Source organism: Panthera onca, chromosome Y (assembly GCF_046562875.1).
Source record: "Panthera onca isolate mPanOnc1 chromosome Y, mPanOnc1 haplotype 2, whole genome shotgun sequence".
NCBI classification, from domain to species: domain Eukaryota; kingdom Metazoa; phylum Chordata; class Mammalia; order Carnivora; family Felidae; genus Panthera; species Panthera onca.
The window spans coordinates 18,355,278-18,382,034 of record NC_138358.1 but is presented as its reverse complement, the minus strand read 5'-3'; positions in this window follow the sequence as shown (position 1 = coordinate 18,382,034).

Here is a 26,757-nt window from a genome sequence, read left to right as displayed (position 1 = left end):
CAACCCTCATCCTCAGCCCCGGGGTGGCTCAGCCTGGGCGCCTCTGCCTGAAGCTCACTGCTTTCCTCCTTAGAAAGGGGGTTTTCTTTCTGCCGCGTGCTCTCCAGAGGAGGGACACCGTGGAGGCTGCGGTAATGTTGTGAAGGTCTTAAAAGAAATTGTAGCCTGCATAAAAATATTCACTCCAGTGGAGGGCCTTAACCATTCCCCTGGGGATGGAACAGTGACAGACAGTGTATTACCTTGCGCTTAAGGCAGTGGCAGCCACCCAAGGTCAGAGAGAACCGGAAGGCAAGCACTTAAGCATGGAAGTTCCCCTAAATAGCATCCTTCCATGAGCAACCCTATCTCCGACCTGCCAACTGCCAGGCCCCGGATCCCTTGTTGCCTCTGTATCCATAGCACCAAGGACAAGTCACAAGAATTCCTGAGAGAGAGGAGAGAAGGGAAGAGGAAAGAGGACAGCCCAGGCCTGGGGACAGCAGGGCATCCAGATCTGCCCCTTGCTGTGATGTGCGAGGGGATGAACTTGAAATCTCTGCCCTCAGTATTAACATGTGTAAAATGGGAGGCTGTTTGCCTGCTGGGTTCTATTGTCTGAGGGGACTGACCAAGGAGCTCTGGCCTGGAAGGCCACACAGAAGGTGCTCAGAAATGACCATTTGTCCTTCTTAGAGTTTCCCTTCTTCCCAAGATATTTCTTTTCCTCTCTCCTCAACTCTCAATGACTTCACTTCTTGGCAAGTTAAGTAACACTCCCAAGCCTCAGTTTGCTCATTGGCAAAGTGGATACAATATTAGTAAGGATTTGTACCTTGCCTGTGGGGATTAATGGAATATTTTGAACTGCTACACCAAAGTCTGGAAGATTGGGTCTCACCTGTTTTGATGGGGTTTTTTTTGTCTTCTCACAGCACATCAGGTAGATGGTAGACTCCTTCACCTGCCCCTGGTCTCAGCAGTGCAGAATCATAGGTAGCCTTAATCCTGGACCTTAGTGGGTCCACAAATCCTCTGCAATTGAACACCCAGACTCATCATTGTTCAAGAGGGTCCCGATATAACAAAAGAATAAGGAGCATGGTGTCACAGGTATAGGTACTCTGGGCCCAGATTCTGGACATGGGCTAACACTGGCTCAGGGAGATTGGGTTCTTCAGCCAGGCATGCTTGCCTCAGTTTTCTCATCTGTAAAGGGGGGAAACAATGGTATACACTTCATAGGATTATCGTGAGGGTTAGTGAAATTGCACTTCTGAAGGACTTAACACACAGTAGGAACACAGACTTAGTGTCTGTTCTCTTTTTCCCTACAGTAGAGCTCAGTGGGGTCTTTATCACATCCAAAGTTCTCAGAGGGAGCCAGCTTGTGAAATACGCATCACACTTGTACATGCTCTCAAACCAGGATAAAAATAGGAGTGTGGGCCGAGAAAAGTTATGCTTACTGTCTCGTGGAAAGCCTCATCACTGCCAAGGAATATTTTTGGCAGATGCAGGGACAAAAAGAAGGGTTGTGTGGTTAAATAGGTTTGGCAAGACTTATACCGCTCAAGTTAAATGGGCGTCTTTCCTGCAGGGTGAGTCGGGGCCCTGAACATGTGACTTGCACTTTGAAGCAGCAAACTGAACTCCAGTTGCTCAGTACTCAGTGCTTCCTCAACTTCACGGCCAGAGAATGCTTTGCTGGGCTTAAGCCTCTATGGGACACATATTTCAGCAGGAAGTCAGGGGGATAAAAACCACAGTAGCCAATCTCTAGGGGGCTTTGCCCCATCATGAAAGTTGATGTCTCAATTTTATTTTTTCCTTTAAATAACTCTCCTCCGTAATGCTCTCTCTTCTTGCCCATTCTTGGCTTGATGCATTTTGTAATTGGGGCTCTACCGATGTGGCCTCCCTATTGCAAAATCCCTACGTGTTTGGGATTTATTGAATGGTCATGTCTCAAGAAGCAGCTCCAACCCACGTCTGGATTAGGCACTTTGCCCTGCATCAGGGGGGAAGGTCAGGACGAACGCTTGGCCTTGCCCCAAGAGCCTGCCGACAAGGGAGGCTCCCAGCTCTCTGGCCGCCCACTACCCAGTAGTGATTAGTTGGAATCCAAGGCAGCAATACAAGAAGTGTCGTTGGTGGGCGTGATGGAGTGCCTGTTGAGTGGGCCGCAGATAAGCACTGTGATTTCAGAGGATGATTCATCATTTCGCCATAAGAACATGTTAACGGGTGATTGTTTGAATGTTTCCAGCTAATAGGATATTATTCATAACACTCTGGCTAGTTGGAATGGAAGATGATAAGAAGTTAACCCTTAATGGCTTACTTGAAAGCAGGACTTTTCCCTGGGGATCCAGGAACCCTGGAAATTTGCTCCCTGTGCCCTGGAAATATCTCTGTGGAGGAAATTGGCTTCAAATGAACCCCCCAGGGAGACATGAGGGTAAAAGGAGGATAACAAAAAGCCATCAACAATGATTGGGCACCTACTACATGCCACATACGTATCTACATACGTAGATATTGTATGCTTCACCTTGGCAACATGTCAGTTATGACCAGGCATTATTTAGCTTATTTTAGAACTGGCAATCTGAGGCTCGGAATAGTGAACCAATCCTTCCCAAGGTCTCATTTCAGATGCTGGAGTATGGATGTGTGTTCCAAACTCAACTGCTTTCCATGAAATGCAACTTATAGAGGTGGCAGGTGGGGGGAGGGTGCCTGGAAGAGAGAGAAGGAAGACCTTTCATGAATTCTTAAAGGGCGAAAAGTAGGAGAAGCCAGGGTACCCAGAAGGTAGCTGCAAGTGGGTGCAGCGAGTTGGCAGTGAGAAGGCATGGGTTCTCTGGGTGACTTGTATGTTCACTTTGGGAATTTCCCACTCCCAGGATGTGTGCAGCTAACATTGCCCATGATTCCTGTGCTTCTGGGGTCTTGGGAAGATTTTCTCAGCTTTGTTCCCTCCGTCTTTTCCATCAATTACAGAAGCTGCTAACTTCCTGTATTAAATCCCTTCCTGCTTGAAATGCCTTGAGCAGTGACCGAACCTTGACAAAATACCCTGTCATTCATTGTGTGCACACACGTGCACACACATGTACACGTACATAGATGTTCAACTCACAGGGATAAATTCCCAAGAAAAGCATTTCAGGTCACATATTCTTGAGGCATGTGAGAATAAATCATCATCACCAGCACCATCCTCTGTTTTGCAATATGGAACCCAGTATCTAGAAGGCCGGGAATAGAGAGTCCACTCTGCCTTTTGTTAAACAATTGCTTTTCCTGTGTAATTGAACCCTCTTTCTAGATGAACATGGCAGAAATAGTGGCAAAATTCTTTAACAGACCAAATTCACATTCATTGGGAACTCACCATAGCACCGGCTGTGAACATTTAAAAGTGAATGTGTTTTTGTTTGTCTTCCTTTTTGTGGGGTACCAATATCCAACACTTCCTCAGCCTTTCCACTCTTTTTCCTGTGGGTCTTCTCAGCTCCCCCAGTGGAAGCTGGCTTGGTTTTCCATTTGCAAAGTTCACAATTCACCCAGCCATGAGCTGCTGTCCCTTTAACCACTGCTAAATTGTTTCCTGACAGCCCATGCTACAATTTTCTCCCCTGACATTTGATTTACATATGATCTCCAAGCACTGCCATGGCAGTAATAGCGATTTGGTTAATATTGCAGGCGCTCCCCCATGCCCCACACCTTTCAGGGCCATTCCATGGCTGCAGCATGGCAAAATACATGTACCAGATAAATGTATCACTAATGAAATAAATGGCTTAGGGGGAGAATCAATTGCCCTGCTGCCAGGATGAGGCACCAGGAGTTAATTTTGTCTGGATCTGCAAGGGTAGCTGTTAATAGAATAGGCTTTTTGCCTAATTGGAGGGAAAGTAAATGAAGTGCAGTAATATTCCATGATGTATTGGAAGAATTTACTTCATTTTCTCTTAGCCTTGCTTGATGAGTGTTTACAGCACAATAGAATTTATAGTCTCCCTCCTCTCCTCAATTTTCTTTCCTTTTCTTTCTCTAGTCCTCACTATATTTCTTTTCTTTTTTTGTGTATCTCATTTTCTTTTTTCTTATCCTCCATCTCTCCTTTTCTCCTTCTTTCCATCCATCCATCCATCCATCCATCCATCCATCCATCCATCATTCCAAACAACCAACCATCCATCTTTCCATCCTTCCATCCATCCCTCCATCCTTCCAACAATTCATCCATCCATCCTTCCAAGAAACCATCCATCCTTCCAACCAACCATCCATTCATCCTTCCAACCAACCATCCTTCCTTCCTTCCTTCCTTCCTTCCTTCCTTCCTTCCTTCCTTCCTTCCTTCCATCCATCCATCCATTTCTTCACCCAGCTAATAAACCAAGGTCTCAAACACAAATGTCTTCAGGAGCCAGTGACATAAGTGAATAAATATTTTTTTTGGACTTGTGGCAAAATGGAGCCATCATCATCCTCACTATCCCCATCATCATCATATTTGTCATTGTCACCATGCTTATCTTATCTGTCATTTATTAAATCTGTCCATCTTTCCTCCATTTTTTGAACATTTATTGAAGGTTTACTATCCTAGTCAAGACCTGATTTATCTCTGTGAATATGATAAAAGAAAAAAAAAGTGTAGCCAAAAAGTTCACTTCCATCAATTTATATGTCTATCTTATTATTAGACTCCTATCCAGGTCTCTTCTCTCTTCTCTTGATGGAGGCATTGAAGTGCTGTTGAAATAAATACACCTTCTAAATACTGAACCAAAAGGTGTGAGGACAAGTTTAGCCAGACTGGTGGGATAAGTAGGAGAGAGCTCCATAAGCCTGAAGAGAAGGGTATAAATGTATACAGGAGTTTCAGAGAATGTTTTCCTAGCATGAGGCAATGCACAGGAGACAAGACACCAGTAAAGGGACAGAACATGGTTTACTACATGAAGAGAGGTCATGAGTGATGATGGGAAAAATAAACTTTTAGAATGAAATTCCAAAGCCCAGAGCAGCACCAAGGACAGCTACCAGGCCTTCCACTTGGGCAACTCTAACCAATCCAGGTGACATGGCTGGTAAGAGGCAAGGCTAGGACTCACTAACCCAGGACTACAGAGCCCACAGTGATCCTCCACCTTTAGCACATCAGATCCCCATAGGAGCTTTTATAGCCTGCTGATTACTGAAGAGTGACAAAGACTTTCCTCATTGACCAAACTTGAGTCAAGCTCCTCTGAGGCTGATTTATGATTAGTCCCTGACTTCGGGTTCTGTCCTGGCCCTTTTATTCCAATAGCAAACATCCCACTGAGTCGGTTCAGCAACAACAACAACAACAACAACAACAAAACAAAACAAACAAAAAAAACCACCCTTGGTCTGATCATCCTTGATATCTAATAAAATTCCTCACCCCCTACCCCTTATATCTTATCGTGGTGGTCTGCCTTAAACAAGAATCCTGTTAGGACACTATAGCAAAGAATTACCCTACCTTTTGTAATTTTCCATTTCCAGGTTCCCCCTCCCCCTGTTTTGCTCCTTAGATGTAAATTCTCATTTTTTCTTATTGTTGAAATTCTTATTGAATTTCAGAGTTGAACCTGATCTCTGCCCCTCATTGCAAATTCCCTATCGTAGTAGCCACTCTCCCTCCCATACACCGCATAAAGTCTTCCTCACAATCTCTAACAAGTGTCAGAATAATGTTGTTGTTGTTGTTGTTGTTGTTGTTGTTGTTGTTGTTGTTGTTGTTGTTTAATGAGACCTGAAGAATCTGCATTTGTGATAAGCTCCCCACGTGATTCTGATGCAGGTCTTTTGCAGACCATTCTTTGAAAAACTCCACCTGAACATTTTGGGGACATGTTTTGAAGAGTCTTATTTCATTTCTTCACCATTTCTTAACCACTGAGTGTCATGAGGGATGTGACGGGCACTCAGGGAAGAATTGGCATGAGGCTAAAGTACTGGTAGGGATGGTAGTTACTCGCCCATGAATTTCATTGTTGTTTACGCAAGGCTTAGAGTTATATTTTCAAGGATGTGACTTCATCGGCTTGAAAGGCACCATCCATTGTCTGCCTCTTGAAACTCAAATCTCTGCATGAGTCCAGAACCTAGACTTTGCTTTCTAGTCAAATGCTCTGTCTATGTCCAGTAATTTCCTAAGAGCCTACTCTGTGTCAGCTACCATGCTGGCCACTGGGAATGCAGAAATGAATCAGCCAAAATTCTTTACTCCAGGAGCTCATTTTCAACAGTATAGTCACCCCTCCATTCTGCATCTGTTGGGCTAAGACCCTATAAAGCATTAATCATCTCATTCAACTGTCCCTCTTTTTCCCCTTCTCCTACTTCCAACTTCTGCTTGTGTAAACTTTGTTGAGAATTTGAGCAGAAGTAGTAAATAATGAAGCTCCAGGGGGTTGCACTAATTTCCCAGACATTTAATCAATACGGAGCTGCCCTGTTCATTACAGCTGTCAAAAATATGCAAAATCGTCCATCTGGTATGAAGGTACCAGAAGGTACGAAGGTACGAAGTTCTGAGCTTGAGTCACCAGTAGCTTGGCTAATTACCATGCCCCATTTTCTCTCATTCTGAGGCCTCCCCATTAAGCACGAGCTACCAGCTCAAGTATAAAGGCAAACAATAAATATTTGAAATGGCATTGCCTGCTCTGGGGTCCTGAGCAGTGGTTTACTTGGGTTGCTGAAGATGAGGAGTACAGGTGGGGTTTTGTGAAAGAGCAGCCTCCCTCATCTTCTCCCACAACCCTAAAACTCTCCCCAGCCCCCAACCTCCTCCCTCCTGAGGCCCCTCCCTGCTCTTCAAATATTTATACCTATTAAAAACCATTGGGGGAATAAATGATCTGTACAAAAGCTTTGCATAAAAAAGTGATCAATGCCAATCCCTCTGAGAAAATTGCTTCAGCAGATGGAAACGGCCCATTTGCAACAAACGCCGCTGGCTGTGCAGATGGTAATTAATGGATGTATGTAAACATGCAAGCTCCGGCAAGCAGAGCAAACTGCACTGCTGAAGTCAGCCGGCACAGAGGACACCTGCCCTGGCACCCTGCCCTGGCTGGCCTGCAGGCCAGGGGCTCCAGAGGAGCCTGGGAGCAACTAAAGATTGGGTTTGGAATTCCAAAACCTGTTAGTCTAGCCTCAGTTGGACTACGGGTCTTTCTGAAATGGTCCCTGGGAGCAAACCACACATCTTCTGATCTCTTGGTGGACCAAGGCTATAGCGTGGCTCTCTGGAAGAAAGAAATCAGCATGTATTGAGCACTCACTGCACACCAGGTATGGTGCTATTAGCCTTGACTGTATTTTCTTGTTCAACCTTCACAAAAACTTTGGTGGGTTGACATTACCATTATCATTATCATCATCATCACCACTATTTTGCAAGTGGGGAAACTGAGGTTTGGAGAGGTAAAGTGATGTTCCTAATATTAGAAAGCTAAGAAGTGAGAGAACCAAGATATATCGGTTAGCTATTGCTGAGTACAAACAATGCCAAGTTCAGTGGGTTCAAATAATAAGCGTTTATTATAGCTTACAAGTCTACAGGTTAGCTGGGTGGTTCTTCTTGTCTTGGCTGGGCTCAGCTAATTATGACTTGGCTTACTCATGCATCTAGATGATCTAGGATGTTCTTACTTAAGTCTGGTATTTGGCTGGCTGTTGTCTGGGAGGATAGGGGTTTGAGTCATGTGTCTCTCACCCTCCAGAAGACTGGTGGTAGATAGGCAGATGTCTCAGATGGCAGTGACCTCCCTATCACTGGAGACGGTCCTTGTTTGTCCTGGATGTGAGTCCTGGATTCCCTTCACAGGTATGCAAGTAACCTTTGAGCTTAGATGACCCAGAAATACCAGGAACTCTTTGTGAGGTGAACTTTATTACTTGTTTTACAATATTCCCCTCAATGGTGATTGGGGTAAAGTTTCACACTGAGCAAACACTGAATCATTCATTCATTCATTCATTCATTCACTCATTCATTCATTCATTCATTCAACTAACATGTTCTGAGAAGACCCTCTGTGTTAATAACAGGAGATGTTTAGGGATCAATAGTGCAGGGTCCCAGCCCTCATAGGTTGCAGGCTGCTGAGAAAGACAGTCATGCAAACAGACAGCAACAATTCAATGTGATAAACCTCAGCCCAGGAGGAATGAGGGCACAGAGAGGGCACTGAACACAGCTGGAGGATCAGAGAGGGCTGCCTGGAAGAGGTGTGACTTGAGCTGAATTCTGAAGCAAAGGTAGAAGCAAAGCAAAGGTGAGGTGGGACATTCTAGGTGGAACGAACAGCTGAAGCAGAGTCATGCAGGTGGCAAAAAAGCACGTTCTATTCTAGGAACTGAAATGAGTTCAGCAAAAATATGGTTGGATGTATGTTTTAGAGAGTTCCTTTGGGCAGCCATAGTGGAGATAGCATGGAGGGGCTGGATGAGGGAGCAAGACCAACTGGGAGGTGGAGGGGGAGGAAATTGATCAGACCCAGGGAACATCAAGAACTGTGACTCCTAGACACTGGAAAACAGGGGAAGGAGGAGAAGGAAGTTGTTCAGGTTTCTGGTCCGAGGGTGGAGAGGGGAAATACGCTGGGGAGGCACAACAGGTTATTATGGCAAGCTCTGGGACCATGGAGCAGTCCACAACCTGAACTCCCATCCCAAGAACCCTCATGCATGCATCATAAGCAACTCTCAGGGGCAAATCCTGGTCAGTGCTTGTTCTCCAGGCACTGGCCAGCATGATTTGCAAAGTGGGACGGGGATCATTGACTCTTCATATCAACCCTCTGAGTAGGAATTGTTCCGGACTTCATTTTTCGCTCAAGGGAGGAAACTGAGGCACAGAGAGTGAGGGTAACTTGCTTGAGGTCACACAGCAAAAGGGCAAAGCTGGGAGGTGAGCTCTATGTTAATTCTATGGACACATGGACAGAAACATAGTGCCACTAAAGATAGTGGCATGCATCACCTGAGGCCTGTCAACCCTCAGGCCTGGGAGGGGTCAAATATGGGAGGCTCATGGGCTGTATATGGCCACCCAATGCAATTATTTTGTGCTCACCCAGAGTTGTGAAAATCCTAGGATCTCACCTCCAAATCCCCAAATTCTGCTTCTCTTGAAATGCCAGATTGGACAAGGCCAGGCTAGCATTTCTACATGGAAGCAGTTAGCAGGAGAGAAAGGTGGCCCTGTGTCCTTTTGATGAACCTTATATGTCTCCACTGTTCCCTACTATCCTCCATCTGACCCACCTGCCTCCCTCATGTACACATCTGTCTGGCCCCCGCAGGTATTTGGTTTTGAGCCTATTGACTCATGGCCCCTTCAGCATTAAAATTCTGTGGGTTTGGGGGTCTCTGGGTGGCTCAGTCGGTTAAGCATCCGACTCTTGATTTTCACTCAGGGTATGATCTCAACGTTTGTGGGTTCAAGCCTGTGTCAAGGCTCTGTGCTGACATCACAGAACCTGCTTGGGAGTCTCTCTGTCTCTTTGTCTCTCTCTCTCTCTGCCCCTCCCTGACTCGTTCTCTCTCGCTCTCTGTCAAAATAAATAAATAAACACTAAAAAAAATACTCTGGGTTTGTTCTCTCACAACAATCCTGTGAAGAAAATATCATCATCATTATACCCATTTTGCTGGTGAGGAGACTGAGGTTTGGTGAGTACAAAGCACTTATTTAAAGCCTCAAAGACCCTGAGTCTGAGCTGGAGACAGAGCCTGGGTCCCTTGACATCCCACCCACCCAGATAGGCCAGAAGCCCAAGATGGGACCCCAGTTTGGACCTGTAAGCTCTCCCGTGTTCAGGTAGCTTGTTCCCTGGTCCTGTTGAATCATTCAGTTGCCCCATCCTTCAGATGCTGCAGAGAAGCCAGATCCCTCTCCCTTATGTCCTCAGCTCCCCTTGTATTGATCTCCAGCTTTCTGAGGGTGACAGGCCATACCTTTTAATTGCATTATTACATCTTTATGGACTGCTCGTTGAGCATTCCTCCTGCACTGGGCGTCTGGGCCCTGGAATTTACATGCGGAACTGAAACGTTTATTGGAAACCTATTGATAAAGGCATATTGTGAGAGGCCTGTGGCTCTCAGGAAGAGGCTGGGGTCCTCATGAGGCAGGGGGGGAGGGCAGGTGAGCATACTCCTGAGGAGAGAGTGGGTCACTCCTGAGATATGAGGGCAGCGCCTCCCTCTACACCCTGCCTGACCCTTAAATATTTCCTCTTTAATCACCCTGGGCAGGAAGGAGCAAGTTCTAGAAGCGCTGCAGGGACATGGGCTAGGGGATTGCCGAAGAGAGGAGGCATTTTGGCATTGCAGATCAGTTGGCATTGAAGGAAGCAACTGCACCTGCAGAGAACGGAGAGGGCCCGTCAGGTGGAGACCCTCTATGAATAGAGAAGGATCAAAGTGGGAGTTTTCATGGAGCTCGAGATCTTAGGGGAAGTATGTGGCCTGCTTGCCAACTTCCCCTGCCTGCCAGATAAACACTTCAAACTTGGTATGCCCCCATCTGAACGGATTCCCCACCTCCCATTTTATTCACAGACACGTCCCTTGCAGGAATTGACAAACCCACCCTCCTAGTCATCTGGGATTCCTCCCTCCATTCTACCACCCTGGGTAGAGGCTCTGAACTCCCTTTGCGCCTTCACTGTGCATGCCCCAACCCCCCCCACACACTGCCCGGGCTCCCCTCAGCTGTCTGTGGATCATTTCAGTAGCCTTGTAACATGGTTTTGGTTCCACTGTCTCCTTCTACAGGATCTCTGTGAAAACCCAACCTTAATTGTGGTTTTAATGTTTTATTTTGAGAGAGAGAGAAGACAGAGAGACAGAGGGTGCATGAGCAGGGGAGGGGCAGAGAGAGAGGAGCAGAGAGGAGAAGAGAGGTGAGGAGAGGAGAGGAGAGCAGGGGGGGGGAGAGAGAGAGGGAAAGAGAGAGAGAGAGAGAGAGAGAGGAGAGAGAGAGAGAGAGAGAGAGAGAGAGAGAGAGAGAGAGAGAGAGAGAGAATCCAAAGCAGACTCTGCGCTGACAGAACAGACCCTGAGGCTGGGCTCAGACTCACCAACCGCAAGATCCTCACCTGAGTGGATGTCTCACGCTTAACTGACTGAGCCACCAGGACGCCCCTAAAAACTCAGTTTTAAATTGCAGCCCCTGCTGCAGTACTCATCATGCTTTGTTTTCTTCCACGGCACCTCCCTCCAACTAATCTGTTATTCTGTCCCCTCACATGAGAACGTAAATTCCTGCAAGGAAGGGACTTTTACCTCTTTTATTCACGGCTGTATCTCCAGCACTGTGAATGGTGTCTGGCATATAGTAGGTGCCCAATAAATACTTGTTTAATTAGTTCATGAGTGAAGGTGGTTGGAGCCAGGTCCTGGCGAGACGGGTGTGTGTGTGTGTGTGTGTGTGTGTGTGTGTGTGTGTGTGTGTGTGTGTGTTGGGTGCTGCTGCATGGCAGGGAGGGGAGGGGGGCTCAAGCTTGTGCCTTGAGCTCTGATTTCCACCCTGCATCAAACGGTGTGTTAGTGGAGCCCTCACACACGTCCAAGGTAATCAGTATGCCTTCCAGGAGCTGTGAATTAGTAATATCAGGCGCCAAGGAGTCAACCCTAAATGGGGAATTTGGAAGAGGAATATAGCTCAGGGATTAATTTGAATGTATTTCTATGTGTCAAAATCAGCACATTCGACGAAAAAGGGAATCTGCTTTGCATAGTAAATGGTATTTCACGCGTAGACTCTTTCTTCACGTGTGACCTGGGTCATCTGTCTTTTTGTTCTGAGAGCATTTTGGTGCCGAGAAGGAGGGGTCCGTGGTGCGGCTAATTGGACCCCGTTTGTGAACTTTTCCAGGCCATAAGCCACCCAGGCTTTGGTTCCCTGTGGTAATAACCACTGTCCTTTGCAAAGTGTTTCTGCCTTTGATGAAAATCAGTGCATCTGGCCAAAGGTATCCAGGTATCTCTGCCTCAAGGGGGGTGGAGGAAACGAGCATTTTAGGGTTGGGATCTCCATTTGGAATGGTCAAATCATAAACTTTGGGCTAGAGAGCCCAAAGTGATGGAAGCCTGTGATGGAAGCCTGGCTCAGCCACTCACTAGCTTACCCTGAAGCCACTCACTAGCTTACCCTGAGTAGGGTCTCTAACTTTGCCGTGCCTCAGTTTCTTCATTTGTATAATAGGGATGACAGGGCTTTATTCCCAGAGTTCTTGATGGGGAGGACCCAAGGGCAATGACTAGGGGAAGGGAGACAAGAAGAGGTTCGTTTTGTTTGTTTATTTAGGCTTTTTTTGTTTTGTTTTGTTTTGTTTTGTTTTACTTTTACCAGTGACTTTGGCTGAGCACATACCAGGTGCTTTGTGTTGTGGCACAGTGGGCATGTGCAGATCTCCCAGAGAATCTGTTCGATGTGTAGCTGAGTGCATGTGTGATTGTTGAGTGAATAAATGAATGGATTGATGCTCAGGAATTACAGGGATAGACAGTGTACCCCATAAGGAAAGATGGTGGGATGGCTTGACCCTCTGGGCATTTAAAGTGTGGGGGATGTTCATAAAGAATCCCCGCCTTGAAGAAGTCAAGCATCAGGGATTGAGGGGGCCCTTGAGAGTCCTCTTGTTTTGAAGGTGAGTACAATCAAAGCCCAGAGAGGGAAAGTAACAGGGCCAAGGACACACAGGGAGTGAAGAACAGGGTCGGGTTGGAAAGAAGGTACCCTCCACACAAAAGTGTCCCGCTTCCTCCTGCCAATCTCTCCACTGTGGCTCTCCCAGAAATCCAGGGGGAAGAATGGGGCAGAGTTCAGACCTGCGGTTCAAACAGTGGGCTGGGGAGGAGAAAAATAAGCAACACTTTAACGGCCCCTTCTGACATCAGCTGGGAACTCCTCATAGCAGAAGTTGGATAAGCACAAACCTCATGAGGGCTCAAGAGAGGGCAAGAACAGGAAGGGACTATAATTAATTACCATCAGCAATGGATTGTCTTGGGGGTGAGCACTGATATGCCTATTGATCAGAGAAACAATCACAAATTGCTTCCAAGTGTCCTTCCAGCCCTGGGTCAATACACTTCCATAGAAAAAGAAGCCAAGAGATGCTGCCGATACTGGGGATGTCTTAATCAGAGCGGCCAAGAGAGTCCGTGCTACTCAGAGAGGTACCTGCATTGTGAGCTACTCTAGCGTAGAAGCCCCTTCCTTCCTTCCTTCCTTCCTTCCTTCCTTCCTTCCTTCCTTCCTTCCTTCCTTCCTTCCTTCCTCCCTCCCTCCCTCCCTCCTTCCTTCCTCCCTCCTTCCTTCCTTCCTTCCAACTTCTCTCCCTCCCCATTCCCTCCTTTCCGTCCTTCCATCCTTCTTCCTTCCAACTTCTTCCCTTCCTTCCTTCCTTCCTTCCTTCCTTCCTTCCTTCCTTCCTTCCTTCCTTCCTTCCTTCCCTTCCTTCCTTCCTTCCTTCCTTCCTTCCTTCCTTCCTTCCTTCCTTCCTTCCTTCCTTCCCTCCTCCCTCCCTCCATCCCTCCCTCCCTCCCTCCCTCCCTCCCTCCCTCCCTCCCTCCATCCCTCCCTTCCTTACTTCCTTTGTTCCTTGAATATACTCTAACAACTCACTACCTGCCAAACTTCTTAGAGGCACTGGGAGAGAGCAATGAACAAGAAGGCAATCCTTGCCTTATGGGGCTCACAGGATAGACAAAGAGACAAACAAGATAATTTGAGATGGTGATGTGGGCAGTGGAAAAGTCACATAAGGAAGGCCAATGGAAAATGGGTGGAGGAGGGTGATATCTCACTGAGACGGGGCAATTGAGGAAGGCCTCTCTGAGGTTTCTGTGCTAAAATCTTAATGAAGAAGGGAGCCAAGTAGGGGCACCTGGGTAGCTCAGTCAATTAAGCATCTTGCTCTTGACTTCAGCTCAGGTCATGATCTCATGGTTCATGGGATCAAGCCCTGCTTCACTGTGGAGCCTGCTTGGGATATTCTCTCTCTCTCTCTCTCTCTCTCTCTCTCTCTATCTATCTATCTATCTCAAAATAAATAAATAAACATTAAACAAAATAAAACATAAACTTTTAAGAAAGGAGCCAACTTAGTGAACACAGGGGGAAAGTGCTTCCAATATAGGGAACAGCATGTGCATAGGCCCTAGATGGCATTTGGGAGGCAAGAATGGAGGCCAGAGGAGAATGGCAGCAGATGAGGTTGGAGATGTGGGCAGGGGCCAGATCACACAGAAAGTGTTTCCAGAGTAAGGAGCTTGGTGTGTCTGAGTTATGAGGTTCTTATTAGGGGAGCCAGCCATCCCCTTGTAGTGTGGGCACCTCAGAACTGAGGCATTCACCTGGCTTAGGGGATGGGCTCCTGGCTGGAATCTGGTAGGCCCAGCCTTGCTAGAGTGTGGAAACCCGAGTCAGCTCCTCTCTTCCTTGAGACTTCCACTGGGCCCATGACCTTCCAGCTCTGCCATTCCAACATTCTCTCAAGCATATGTGACACAAATATATAGCCTCCGCATGTGTCACTCACCATATGCGGGAAAACTGGCCACTAGGACCCATGGCTTTGGTGACCTCACTCTGTCAGTGGCAGGTATCCACAGTGAGAGAGGGAGGCTTAGCAGAAATTGAAGGAACATCAGAAAGCATCCTTGTGTTCAGGGTCACTAACCCCCTTAGCTTTGTGTCTCCCTTTGGCCCCCAGGTGTCTTCCAAGCCAGATGTGACCTGAGGAAACCAGCCTGTCTGACCCATTCCACTTTGGGATGCACACTGTAGAGTCTCGGTCTGCACAGGCCTCAGGCCCTTTTGGGTGATGGGTGAACTGAGCTCCATCCATCAACCTCTGTGTCTGAGGGAGATAAGAGGTGGGGTTTTAGTAGCCACGAGAGGAAGGGCTAGCAAAATCTGGAAAAGGACTTGCATGAGAAAAACTTGACCTGCCTATGCATGTCCTGAGTGCACGCCTGTACAGATTCGTGTTGGAGAGTGTAGGTGCCCACACGCGTGAAGCTCTGTGGGCACACGAGAGTGTGATTGCAAATGCCGAGAAGGCGGGGGCTGTGTTTGTTTCATGCACTGCTGAATTCCCAGCACCTGGCACATGGTGAGTGATCAATAAACATTTGTAGAGTGAATGAAGAAATGTGTGATCATGTGTAAAAGTTAAAGTTATCTGTTGTCTAACTTGACAATCTGTTTCTTTTTTTTTTATTTATTTGAAAATTTTTATCGACAAACTACACACATGCAGAGAAGTATGCACAGCATCCCTGTGCATCTTCATGAATGTTCGCAAAAGGAATGCCCGTGGGGCCACCACCCGGATGGAGAGTCAGCTGAGCATGTCCAGTGCCCATCAGCTCCCACGGGCCCTGTTCAGGTACTAGCCTCACTGGGCAACTGTCACCCTCTCTCCAGCAGCATGCAAAGTCCTGCCAGTCTTTGCACTCAATGCAAATGCAATCGTCCAACAGATACTCATTTGTGTCTGACTTCTTTCACGCAATATTATGTTTGTAAAAATCATCCACATCTCCCAGGGAGGTTATAATTGTTTATTTTCATTTGTATATAGCAGGGGTTGGCAAATTTCATTCTGGAAAGGGCCAGATAGTAAATAGTTTGGGCTCTGCTGGCTATACTATCTCATAACTGCTCGTCTTTGCTGCTGTAAGGCAAAAGCTGGCATAGGCGATGTGGAATGAATGGATGTGGCTGTGTCCCAGTGAATCTTTATTTACATAGCAGGGAGTGGCTCAATATGGCTGTAGGCTGGATGTGGCCAATCCTGTTCTATGGCACACCTTGCTGGGAGTATGGCACCCTTTCTTGGTTACAGCGTTGATGAAGATTTGGGTACTTCTGTTTTAGGGTATCACAAAGAGGGCTGTGAACATGTACGCACGCATCATATGGTGAACATCTGTCTTCACATTTCGTTTTCATTGGGTGTATTTGGTCATGGGATCTCTGGGTCATCAGGCTGGTGTATGTTCAGCTATTGGAGGTTCTTGCAAAGAGCTGCTGGTTCTTGATTAGGTGAGCTCTTGTGACGTAATGGTACTCCAATTCTGCATGCTGTGCCTCGCATGGGCACCCCTTGCTTGAGTCACCAGGATCTGCCCTCAGAGTCTGTAACCTCAGTGCAGGAACACAGGGAGCCAGAAATGTGGCTGAACAATGCTGCACCCTTGAGTGGAGGGGCTGGCCAGGCGATGACCCAGACCCACCTCAAAGTCTGACCACAGTTTTTTCTAAGCCGCACTTCTCTTGGGTCAATTTGCTTTTCCTATCACTTCATCTCCACCTGATACTGTTGTAGGTGTTATTCAAAACAAAGAACACGGTATTATCATCCCTTGAGAGGTCTTCATATGAGTGAAGTCAGAGGATTGTATTTCTCTGACTGACTAATTTCACGTAGCATAATACCCTCCCACTCCACCCACGTAGTTGCAAATGGCAAGATTTCATTCTTTTGGATTGCCTACTCATATGCCATTTTATATGTATACCACATCTTCCTAATCCATTCATCCATCGATGGACATTTCCACACTTTGTCTCTTTCCACACTTTGGCTATTGTTGATAGTGCTGCTCTATGGATGGGGGTGCATGTGTCCCTTCGAAACAGCACCCCAGTGTCCCGTGGATAATTGCCTAGGAGTGTGCAATGCTGGGATGTAGGGTAGGTCTATTTTTAGATTTTTTGGGAACCTCCATTCCATTTTCCATAGTGGCTGCCTCAGCTGGCATTCCCACCAACAATGCAAAAGAGATCCTCTATCGCCGCATCCTCGCCAACATCTGCTGTTGCCTGACTTGTTAATGTTAGCCATTCTGACAGGTATCAGGTGGTATCTCATTGTGGTTTTGATTTGTATGTCCCTGGTGATGAGTGATGTTGAGTATTTTTTTATGTGTCAGTTGGCCATCTGGATGTCTTCTTTGGAGAAATGTCCATTCATGTATTTTGCCCATTTCTTCACTGGATTACTTGCTTTTTGGGGGTTGACTTTGACAAGTTCTTTGTAGATTTTGGAATCTAACCCTTTATCTGGTATGTCATTTGCAAATATCTTCTCCCATTCTGTCAGTTGCCTTTTGTTTTGCTGATGGTTTCCTTCGCTGTGCAGAAGGTTTTTATTTTGATGAGGTGCCAGTGGTTCATTTTTGCTTTTGTTTCCCTTGCCTCCAGAGACATGTTGAGTAAGAAGTTGCTGCGGCCAAGATCAAAGAGGTTTTTGCCTGCTTTCTCCTCAAGGATTTGATTGCTTCCTTTCTTCCATTGAGGTCTTTCGTCCACTTTGAGTTTATTTTTGTGTATGGGGTAACAAAATGGTCCAGGTGCATTCTTCTGTATGTCGTTGTCCAGCTTTCCCAGCACCACATGCTGAAGAGACACTCTTTATTCCATTGGATATTCTTTCCTGCTTTGTCAAAGATTAGGTGGCCATACGTTTGCGGGTCCATTTCTGGGTTCTCTACTCTGTTCCACTGACCTGAGGGTCTGTTCTTGTGCCAGTACCATACTGTCTTGATGGTTACAGCTTTGTAGTATAGCTTGAAGTCTGGGATTGTGAGGCGTCCTGCTCTGGCTTTCTTTTTCAAGATCGCTTTGGCCATTTGGGGTATTTTCTGTTTCCATACAAATTTTAGGATTATTCCTTCTAGCTCTATGAAGAATGCTGGTGTTACTTTGATAGGGAGTGCATGGAATATGTAGATAGCTTTGGATTGTATCGACATTTTACCAATATTTGTGCTTCCTATCCAGGAGCATGGAATCTTTTCCCGTTCTTGTGTGTCTTCTTCCATTTCTTTCACTATTGTTTCGGTGAGTAGATTTTCCACCTCTTGGGTTAGATTTATCCCTAGGTATTTTATGGGTCTTTGTGCAACTGTCAATGGGATTGATTCCTTGATTTATCTTTCTGTGGCTTCATTGTTTGTGTATAGGCATGCAACCGATTTCTGTGCATTGATTTTATACCCTGCAACTTTGGTGAATTCATAAATCAATTCTAGCAGTTTTTTGTGGAATCTTTTGGGTTTTTCATATCGAGTGCCATGTCATCTGCGAAGAGTGAAAGCTTGACCTCCCCCTGGCTGACTTGGATGCCTTTTATTTCTTTGTGTTGTCTGATGGCAGGGGCTAAGGCTTCCAATACTAGGCTGAATAACAGTCGTGAGAGTGGACATTCCTGTTTCGCTCCTGACTTTAGCTGAGAGCTTTTGCTCATTGAGGTGTTATTAATGTTGGGTCATTCATATATGGTTTTATGATCTCGAAGTGTGCTCTTTCTATCCTTACTTTCTTGAGGGTTTTTTACCAGGAAAGGATGCTGTATTTTGTCAAACACTCTGTCTGCATCGATTGAGAGGATCATATGGCTCCTGTCCTTTCTTTTATTGATGTGATGAATCACATTAATTGTTTTGCGGATGTTGAACCAGCCCTGCATCCCAGGTACAAATCCCACTTGGTCGTGGTGAATAACTTTTTTAATGTATTCTTGGATCCGGGTGCCTAATATCTTGTTGAGGAGTTTTGCATCCATGTTCATCAGGGAAATTGGTCTATGGTTCTTTTTAGTGGGGCCTCTTTCCGGTTTTGGAATCAAGGTAACGCTGGCTTCATAGGAAGAGTTTGGAAGTTTTCTTTCCATTTCTATTGTGGGAACAGCTTCAAGAGAATAAGTGTTAACTCTTCCTTAAATGTTTGCTGGCACTCCCCTGGAAAGCCATCTGGCCCTGCAGTCTTCTTTTTTGGCAGTTTTTTGCTTGCTCATTCGATTTCTTTACTGGTTATGGGTCTGTTCAAATTTTCCTTTTCTTCCTCTTTCAGCCTTGGTAATGTATATGTTTCTAGGAATTTGTCCATTTCTTCCAGATTTCCCATTTTATTGGCAAATAATTACTCCCAATATTCTCTTCTTATTGTTTGCCTTTCTGCTGTGTTGGTTGTGATCTCTCCTCTTTCATTCTTGCGTTTATTTATATGGGCCCTTTCCTTTTTCTTTTTCATCAAACTGATGACTGGCTTATCAATTTTGTTAATTCCTTCAAAGAAGCAGCTTCTGGGCTCATTGGTCTGTTCTCCTATTTTGGTTTGTTTGTTTGAGGTTGTTTTTGTTTTTGTTTTGTTTGAGTTTTGGTTTCAATAACATTAATTTCTGCTCTAATCATTGTTATTTCCTGTCTTCTGAATGTTGTGGGTTTTATTTGGTGTTCTCTTTACAGTCTCTTAAGGTGTAAGGTGAGGTTGTGTTTATGAGATCTATCTTTCTTCTTTAGGACGGCCTGACTTGCTAGATAATTTCCTCTTATGACCTGCTTTGCTGTGTCCCAGAGGTTTTGGGTTGTGGTGTTATCATTTTCATTGACTTCCATATAATTTTTATTTCCTCTTTAACCCTTGGTTAGCCCATTCATTCTTTAGTAGGATGTTCTTCAGTCTCCAAGCATTTGTTATCTTTCCAAATAGTTTCTTGTGGTATTTCGAGTTTCGTGGTGTTGTGGTCTGAAACTATGCATGGTGTGACCTCGATCTTTTTGAACTTACTTAGGGTTGATTTTTCTTTTCCCCAGTACATGGTCTCTAGTGGAGAACGTTCCATGTGCACTGGAGAAGAACGTATATTCTGCTGCTTTATTATGAAATGTTCTGAATATAGCTGTGACGTCCTTCTGGTCCAGTGTGTCATTCAAAGCCCCTGTTTCCTTGTTGATTTTTTGTTTAGATGATCTGTCTATTGCTGCAAGTGGGGTGCTGAAGTCTCCTCCTATGATGGTATTACTATGGATGAAGTACTTTATGTTTGTGATTAATTCATTTATATATTTGGTTGGTCTCAAATTTGCCCATAAATGTTTACGATTCCTAGGTCTCTTTGGTGGATAGACCCCTTATGATATTATGCCCTTCTGGATTTCTTGACACAGTCTTTATTTTAAAGTCTAGATTGTCTGATAGAAGTATGGCTACTCTAGCTTTTTTTGTTGACAGATAGCATGACAGATGGAGAACCATCCCCTTATTTTCACTCTGAAGTGGTCTTTACATCTAAAGTGGGTCTCTTGTAAACAGCATATTAATGGATCTTTTTCTCTCATCTATTCCATTCCCCTATATCTTTTGATTGCAGCATCAAGTCCATTGACATTTAGGGTGAGTACTGAAAGATATGAATTTACTGCCATTATGTTGTTTGTAGAGTTGGAGTTTCTGATGGTGTTTTCTTGTCCTTTGTAATTTGTTTTTCTGCTTGTTTTTCACGAACTCCTTTAAGTTTTGTTTGGGAACCTTTTTCTCTCTCCCTCTATTTTGAATGACAGCCTAGCTGGATAAAGAATTCTTGGCTGCGTATTTTTCTGATTCAGCACTTTGAAGATATCCTATCCCTCCTTTCAGGCCTGCCAAGTTTCTCTGGATAGGTCTGCTGCAAAACTATCCTGCAAACAGATCTTCCCTTCTTGTTTAGAGACTTTTTTCCCCTTGCTGCTTTCATGATTCTCTTTGCCTGAGTATTTTGTGAATTTGACTATTATATGCCTTGCTGAGGGTCGGTTTTTGTTGAATCTAATGGGGGTCCTCGGTGCTTCCTGGATTTTGATGGCTGTGTCTTTCCCCAGGTTAGCAAAATTTTCCACTATGATTTGCTCACATAACCCTTCTATCCCTATTTCTCTCTCTTCCTTTTCGGGACCCCTATGATTCTGATGATGTTCCTTTTGCATGAATCTCTGATTTCTCTAATTCTTCAATCATGCTCTTTTCCTTAATCTCCCTTGATTTTCCTGTTTCCAATTTCTACATAAGTTTGTCCTCTGTATCACCGATTCTCTGTTCTGTCTCATCCATTCTTGACACCGCTGCATCCATCCGTCATTGCAGCTCAGTTATATCACTTTTTATTTCATTCTGGCCAGTTTTTACTTCATTTTTTCTCTGCACAAAGGGACTCTAATCTACAATGGACTCCAGCTAGTATTCTTATAATCGTGATTCTAAATTCTGCTTCAGACATCTTGCTTGTATCTGTGTTGGTTGAATCCCTGGCTCTCGTTTCTTCATGCTCTTTCTTTCTAGGTGAATTCCTTCCTTTTGTCATTTTGAAGGGAGAAAAGGAATTCATGAGGTAGAGAATTGAAACTAAAAAATTCAAATTAAAAAATATTAATATTAAAAAATTAAACACACACACATACAAATGGAATGAATGCTACTAGATTCTAGGCGTTTCTTCTGGGTGTTGAAAGTGGTTTGACACAAGAGAAAAATAAACTGGGGGGGGAGGAAAATTTAGAAAATAATAATAAAATATGTTAAAAAGGGAAATCTTTTGAGAATTTGAAAAATCAATACACTGAAGTAGACTAAAATGAGATGATGGGAGTAAAAGATAATTTGTGAAAGTAGTAACAAAAGTAGAGAATAATGTAGAAGAATATTAAAGAAAATTAGTAAAAATCAAAATAAATATGAATCTGTTCTCTTCCTGTGTTCAAGAAAAAGAAATAAATGAAGCACAGAAAAGTGATTTAAACAAAGGAATAAAAGGAAATCATTTGAACATTTGAAAAAGTGATTTTTAGATGACTAAAGTCATGTGATGGAAGTAAATAGAATTTGAGAAAATTACATAAAACTAAAACATATAGTAAAAACTGAAAGAAAAATATTTTAATAGAAATTGAAAATAAAAATGAAGTTTTTCACTTTCTGCAATCAAAACACGAAACGAAATGAAGAAGAGAAAAAAAAATGAAAAAGAAAGAAACCCTGGAAACCATTTGAAACATTGAAGAGGTGAATAAACTTAAGTAGACTAAAATAAAATGATGGAAGTAAAATAAAATTGGGGAAAAAATTACACAAAAGTAAAAAAAAAATTAGCAATATAAATTAAAGAAAAATGTTTTTAATGAGAATTGAAAATAAAAATGAGTTTTTTCTCTTCCTGTATTCAAGAAACAGTGTAAAAGAGAAAAAAAACAAAGGAAAGGAAAGGAAAGGAAAAAGGGAAGGGAAGGGAAGGGAAGGAAAAAGGAAAGGAAAGGAAAGGGAGGAAATTTAATAGATGGACTTGCTAACATATTGAAGTACTACTGAAATAATTTCTGTGTCCCCTAGAAGTCAGCCCAAATGGGCTCCAAATGAGCCCATTTGGGAAGCACTCAGTGTAACTGCTCTGTTCTCCACGAGATGGCATTGCCAGCCTACTGGGGTGGATTGTTGAGGCTCTCCTTGCTGCCTATGCACATGCATGACAGTGGTGAAGATGGTGCCACCCAGCTACCTAGTCTGTTCTCCCGGGTCAGCAATCATGCACTGTCCCCTGTCTTCAGCTTCCATCCACTGCCCGCTTTTGCATTCTCTATGACCAGGCCCCAGGGAGTACCTCTCTCCTGAGTTTTGTCTCAGATGTGATTGTTTTCCCTGGCCCCTTACTTCTTAAGGACTGTGGCTTTGACCTGTTCCGCCCCTCTGCAGGAGGGTCTCACTGAGCAATGGCCAAATGAGCAATGGCTGAATGTTGTCTGCACCTAGGAATGCTTGCTGGACCTTGCTGCTACAGGTGCCCAGAGACTAAGGCCCAAGGCCAGCCCACCCCAGAAAAGTTTGCGAGGTAGTGTAGCAGCACCATTTCAGGGATTATGGCAAACCACAACACACAGGCTTCACTCTTAATGACTTTGTTCCAGCACCAACGAATGTGGCCATGTTCTGGGGTCTGCTGGGTGCAGGTGGCTTCAACCATCTCTACCAGATAGATGTCCTTCTAGCAGTGGAACCACTTTTCCCTCTGTGGCCAGAGAGCCTCCTACACTGAAGCCCGTCCTGAGAATTTGCCCTTCCCACCACAGCACCTCCAGGTATCGAACTGTGGATTGGCAGATATTGCGCTCCCCATGTTGACAGTCTTAATGGAATTCAAACCCTCTCCTTTCTCCTTTCTGCATGTTTAGTTTAGTCACTGCTGCCATTTTGATTTTCCAAGTTCTCTCCACCTGCTTTTGGGATGGGCGGTTTCCCATATTCTCTGCCCCCCTTCCATGTGCCCAGTCTCCTTTGCCTCTCTGCATGCAAAAGCACCTCCCTTCCTGGACCACCTCAATCTCCAAGTTCACTTCTCCATGCCACATACCTGCTGAATTCTGTGGTTCAGGATATGAAGATTTCTGTGCTAATCCTCCAGTCAGTTTCCTGAGTGGGTAGGATGGTTTAGTGTTGGTCTGGCTGTATGTCATGCACGCGAGACACTTAAGAAACTTCCATGCTGTTTGCCATCTTGGCTCCTCCCCGAAGAGGTGAGCTCTGTAGCACTAGTTCTCCGATATGAGATATCCCGCAGGACAGACTTGGTCGGTGACAAAGCTGAAAAGGACATGTACCAAAAAGGGAGGTCACCCAGGAGGGGGAGGCAGAGAACTGGCTCCAGACCTGGGAGAGGAGGCAGGGGCTCAATTGCTGGAGCCATGCCCACTGCCCTCCAGCTGATTGTTCTTGAAGAGCAGCCAACTGTCTGGGCCTGGCCTGGAGCTCCTTCACCCCAAGGACCCGTGGTCAAAAAGTTCACTGCCTCTGCCTCTGCCCCACGTCCACCACAGCCACAGCCACAGCCACTGCAGTGTCCGAAGGGCCACAGGGCTGTGGACATGCTTCCCAAATGCTGGTGGGCTCCAGAAGCTGGCAGCAGGCATGTAAAAGCCTTGGGCCTTGACACTCCACCTGCTGGGCCTAGTCTGGATCCTCATGCTTCATGTTCCCACTCCTTGTGCTCTATGGCCCTAGCCTGAGGATGGGCTAGGGCCCCAAAGGAAATGAGTCATGTTCCGGAAAACGCTGAGATTCCTGAGAAGACAGGGCCTCCATTCTGCTGGAAGAGGGCATTCGAGGGTCTAGGAATCATGGCAACACCTCTCTCTCAGACCCAGACAATTTCACTCATACACACACACACACACGCACACGCACACACACAGGCACAGGCATACACACACACACACACACTCCCCCTCTGTGGGTATCTCTAGTTGTGACTTACTCTCCTTCCTCTGCCTCCTTCAATGTCCCTCTGGTCTCTTTCTGTCTCTGAGTCCCTGTGATCATTTTCTTTAGGGAACGCTTCCTCCCTCCCCCATATCCATATATCTTTCTCTGTCTCTGTCCTGTCCTTGGACAATATCAGTGCATCTAGGCTTCCGTGGACATAGTAGGATGCTTCTATAAACACTCGTTTTTTTCTTTTCTTTTCTTTCTTTCTTTTTTTTTTTTTTTTGTATGATCGTATACTTTGATCTCGTTAGGGAAAATATTTGAGAGTATATTTGGCTGAGTCATAGAATAGCTGAATGTTCAGCTTTTTAGGATACTGTCAAACTGTTTCCCCAGGGTAGTTTTATCACTTTTACATTCTCATCAGCAGTATGTGAGAATTCCAGTTCTTTCATATCCTAGCTAACACTTCGGAGCCCAGTCTTTTGATTTTAGACAGCTAGTAGGTATGAAGTGTTATCTCATTGTAGTTTATATTTGCATTTCCCCTCATGATGCTGAACACATTTTCATGTGTTTATCTGCTGTACATACATCTTTTCTGGTAATGTGTCTTTTCAAATCTTTTGCCTTTTTTGGATTATTTAGCTTCAGAATATTGAGTCTTGCGGATTGCCCATATGTTCTAGATATAAGTCCTGTTTCACATAGGTGATTTGTAAATATTTTCTGCCAGTCTCACTCTTGTTATTTCAAACTCTTTGTTCTTTGAAAAGCAAAAGTTCTTAGTTTGATAAAACCCAATCATATTTTTTTTCTTGTAATGAATCGTAATGTTGGTGGTGTAGCTAAGAAATGTTTGCCTAATCCAATATCATAATCGTTTCCTACTTTAGGCACTTTAAAAATGTTATCCTATTGTATTCTAGATTGCATTGGTTCTGATGAGAAATCTTTTTCCTCCCTTTCTCTGGATTAAAGCAATTTGATTATGGGGTTCCTTGGTGTAGTTTTCCTCATATTTCCTGTCCTTGAGGTTCATTGACCTTATTGGAACTATATATTTTTAGTTTGCATCAACCTTAACAACTATAAATTCAAATTAGTTTCATTATTTATTCAAATTAGTTTTCTTGTCTGTGTTCCTTGTAGATACAATTACATGTATATTAGACCATTTGCAGTCATATTTTCTCTATGTGTTTCATTTCAGATGATTTCCATTGCTATGTCTTTAGGTTCATCAACATTTTTTCTCTGCACTGTTTATATGCCTTTAATTCCATTCAGTAATCATAGAGCAGATTTCTTATTTTAGTCATTGCTTTTGTCATGAGAAGTTTGGTTTAGGTCTTACATATCACTTGCATGTCTCTATTTAACATGCTCATTCTGCCCTATCATTTCTTGGATATACTGATAATAGTTATAATAACTATTTGAATGTTCTTATGTATAAATTATATCATTCGTGTAATTTCTGGGTCAGTGTCAGTTGAGTTCCTCTTCCTTACGTGTCTTATTTTCCTGCTTCTTTGCATGCCTGATAATTTTTTATGGGTTGCCAAACATGGTCAGTTTTAGCCTGTCAGAGGCTGGATACTTCTAGATTCCTAAAAATATTCTTGGTTTTTGTTTTGGGACATAGTTTAGTTACTTAGAAATAGCTTGATCCTTTCAGGTCTTTCTTTAAATATACTTTGGGCAAAGCACAGGCAGCACTTAGTTTAGGGATAATTTTTGTCCAGTACTGACACAAAAATCAAGTATTTTCCAAATGGCATGTAAATTGTGAGGTCTTCCACACTGGCTGTCAGGCATTATTCCTGACCCTGTATGGCAGTGGGTATTGTTCCTTCCCCTTGTCTCAGTTTCCTCATACACAAGAGTTTATCAATATTCAATTGAATACTCAAGGCATGCAATCTGTTGATCTCTGGAGTTCTCTCTGTGAACAACTTTCTCCTCTTTGGTACTCTGCTCTGTGAAATATAGCAGTCTTCCTGAATCAGTGACTACCCCCTCCACAATTCAGGGCAACTGTTGGGCTATGCCAGCTTCCTCCTCTCTAAACCACAGACTCAAAACCCTGCCTAGTCAGTAAGCTAGGTCACTGTAGGAACCATTTCATTTATTTCCCAATATCAGGGACCACTGCCCTTCACTGCCTGATGTCTGATGTTTTGAGAACAGCTTCTTATATATTTTGTCTACGCTTTTAGCTGCTTCCATAAGGAGTATAAATCTAATTTTTGTTATTACATTTGGCTGGAAGTAGAAGTGTTAACACCAATTTACATTTTAGTATTGAGTCTTACTTCTCTGGCTTTGTTCTTTTATCTTTTATTCTTCTTTGATGATAGGCTTAATGTGGACATATGGAGAATGGCCATTGCTAGACATAGGGAGAAACTATGGATGAGCTGTCAGATTGGAAGTATATTTAAAAAAGAAAAAAAAAGGAAAGACTGAGAATATGCAGTCAAATCTTGAAGAAAGGAATTGATGGCGGTTGTCAAAGCCATGTGAAATCCCAGCTTCCACTTTAACACCCATAATATGAGAATTCAAAGTAATGTCTTCAACTTGGAAACCTTAATCTGCCAGTGAGCTTTACTAATTTCTACTGGTCTTCATAACTCCGTAACAAAGGCCAAAGTTTGGAATTTCTCACCTTTGTTTCTCAG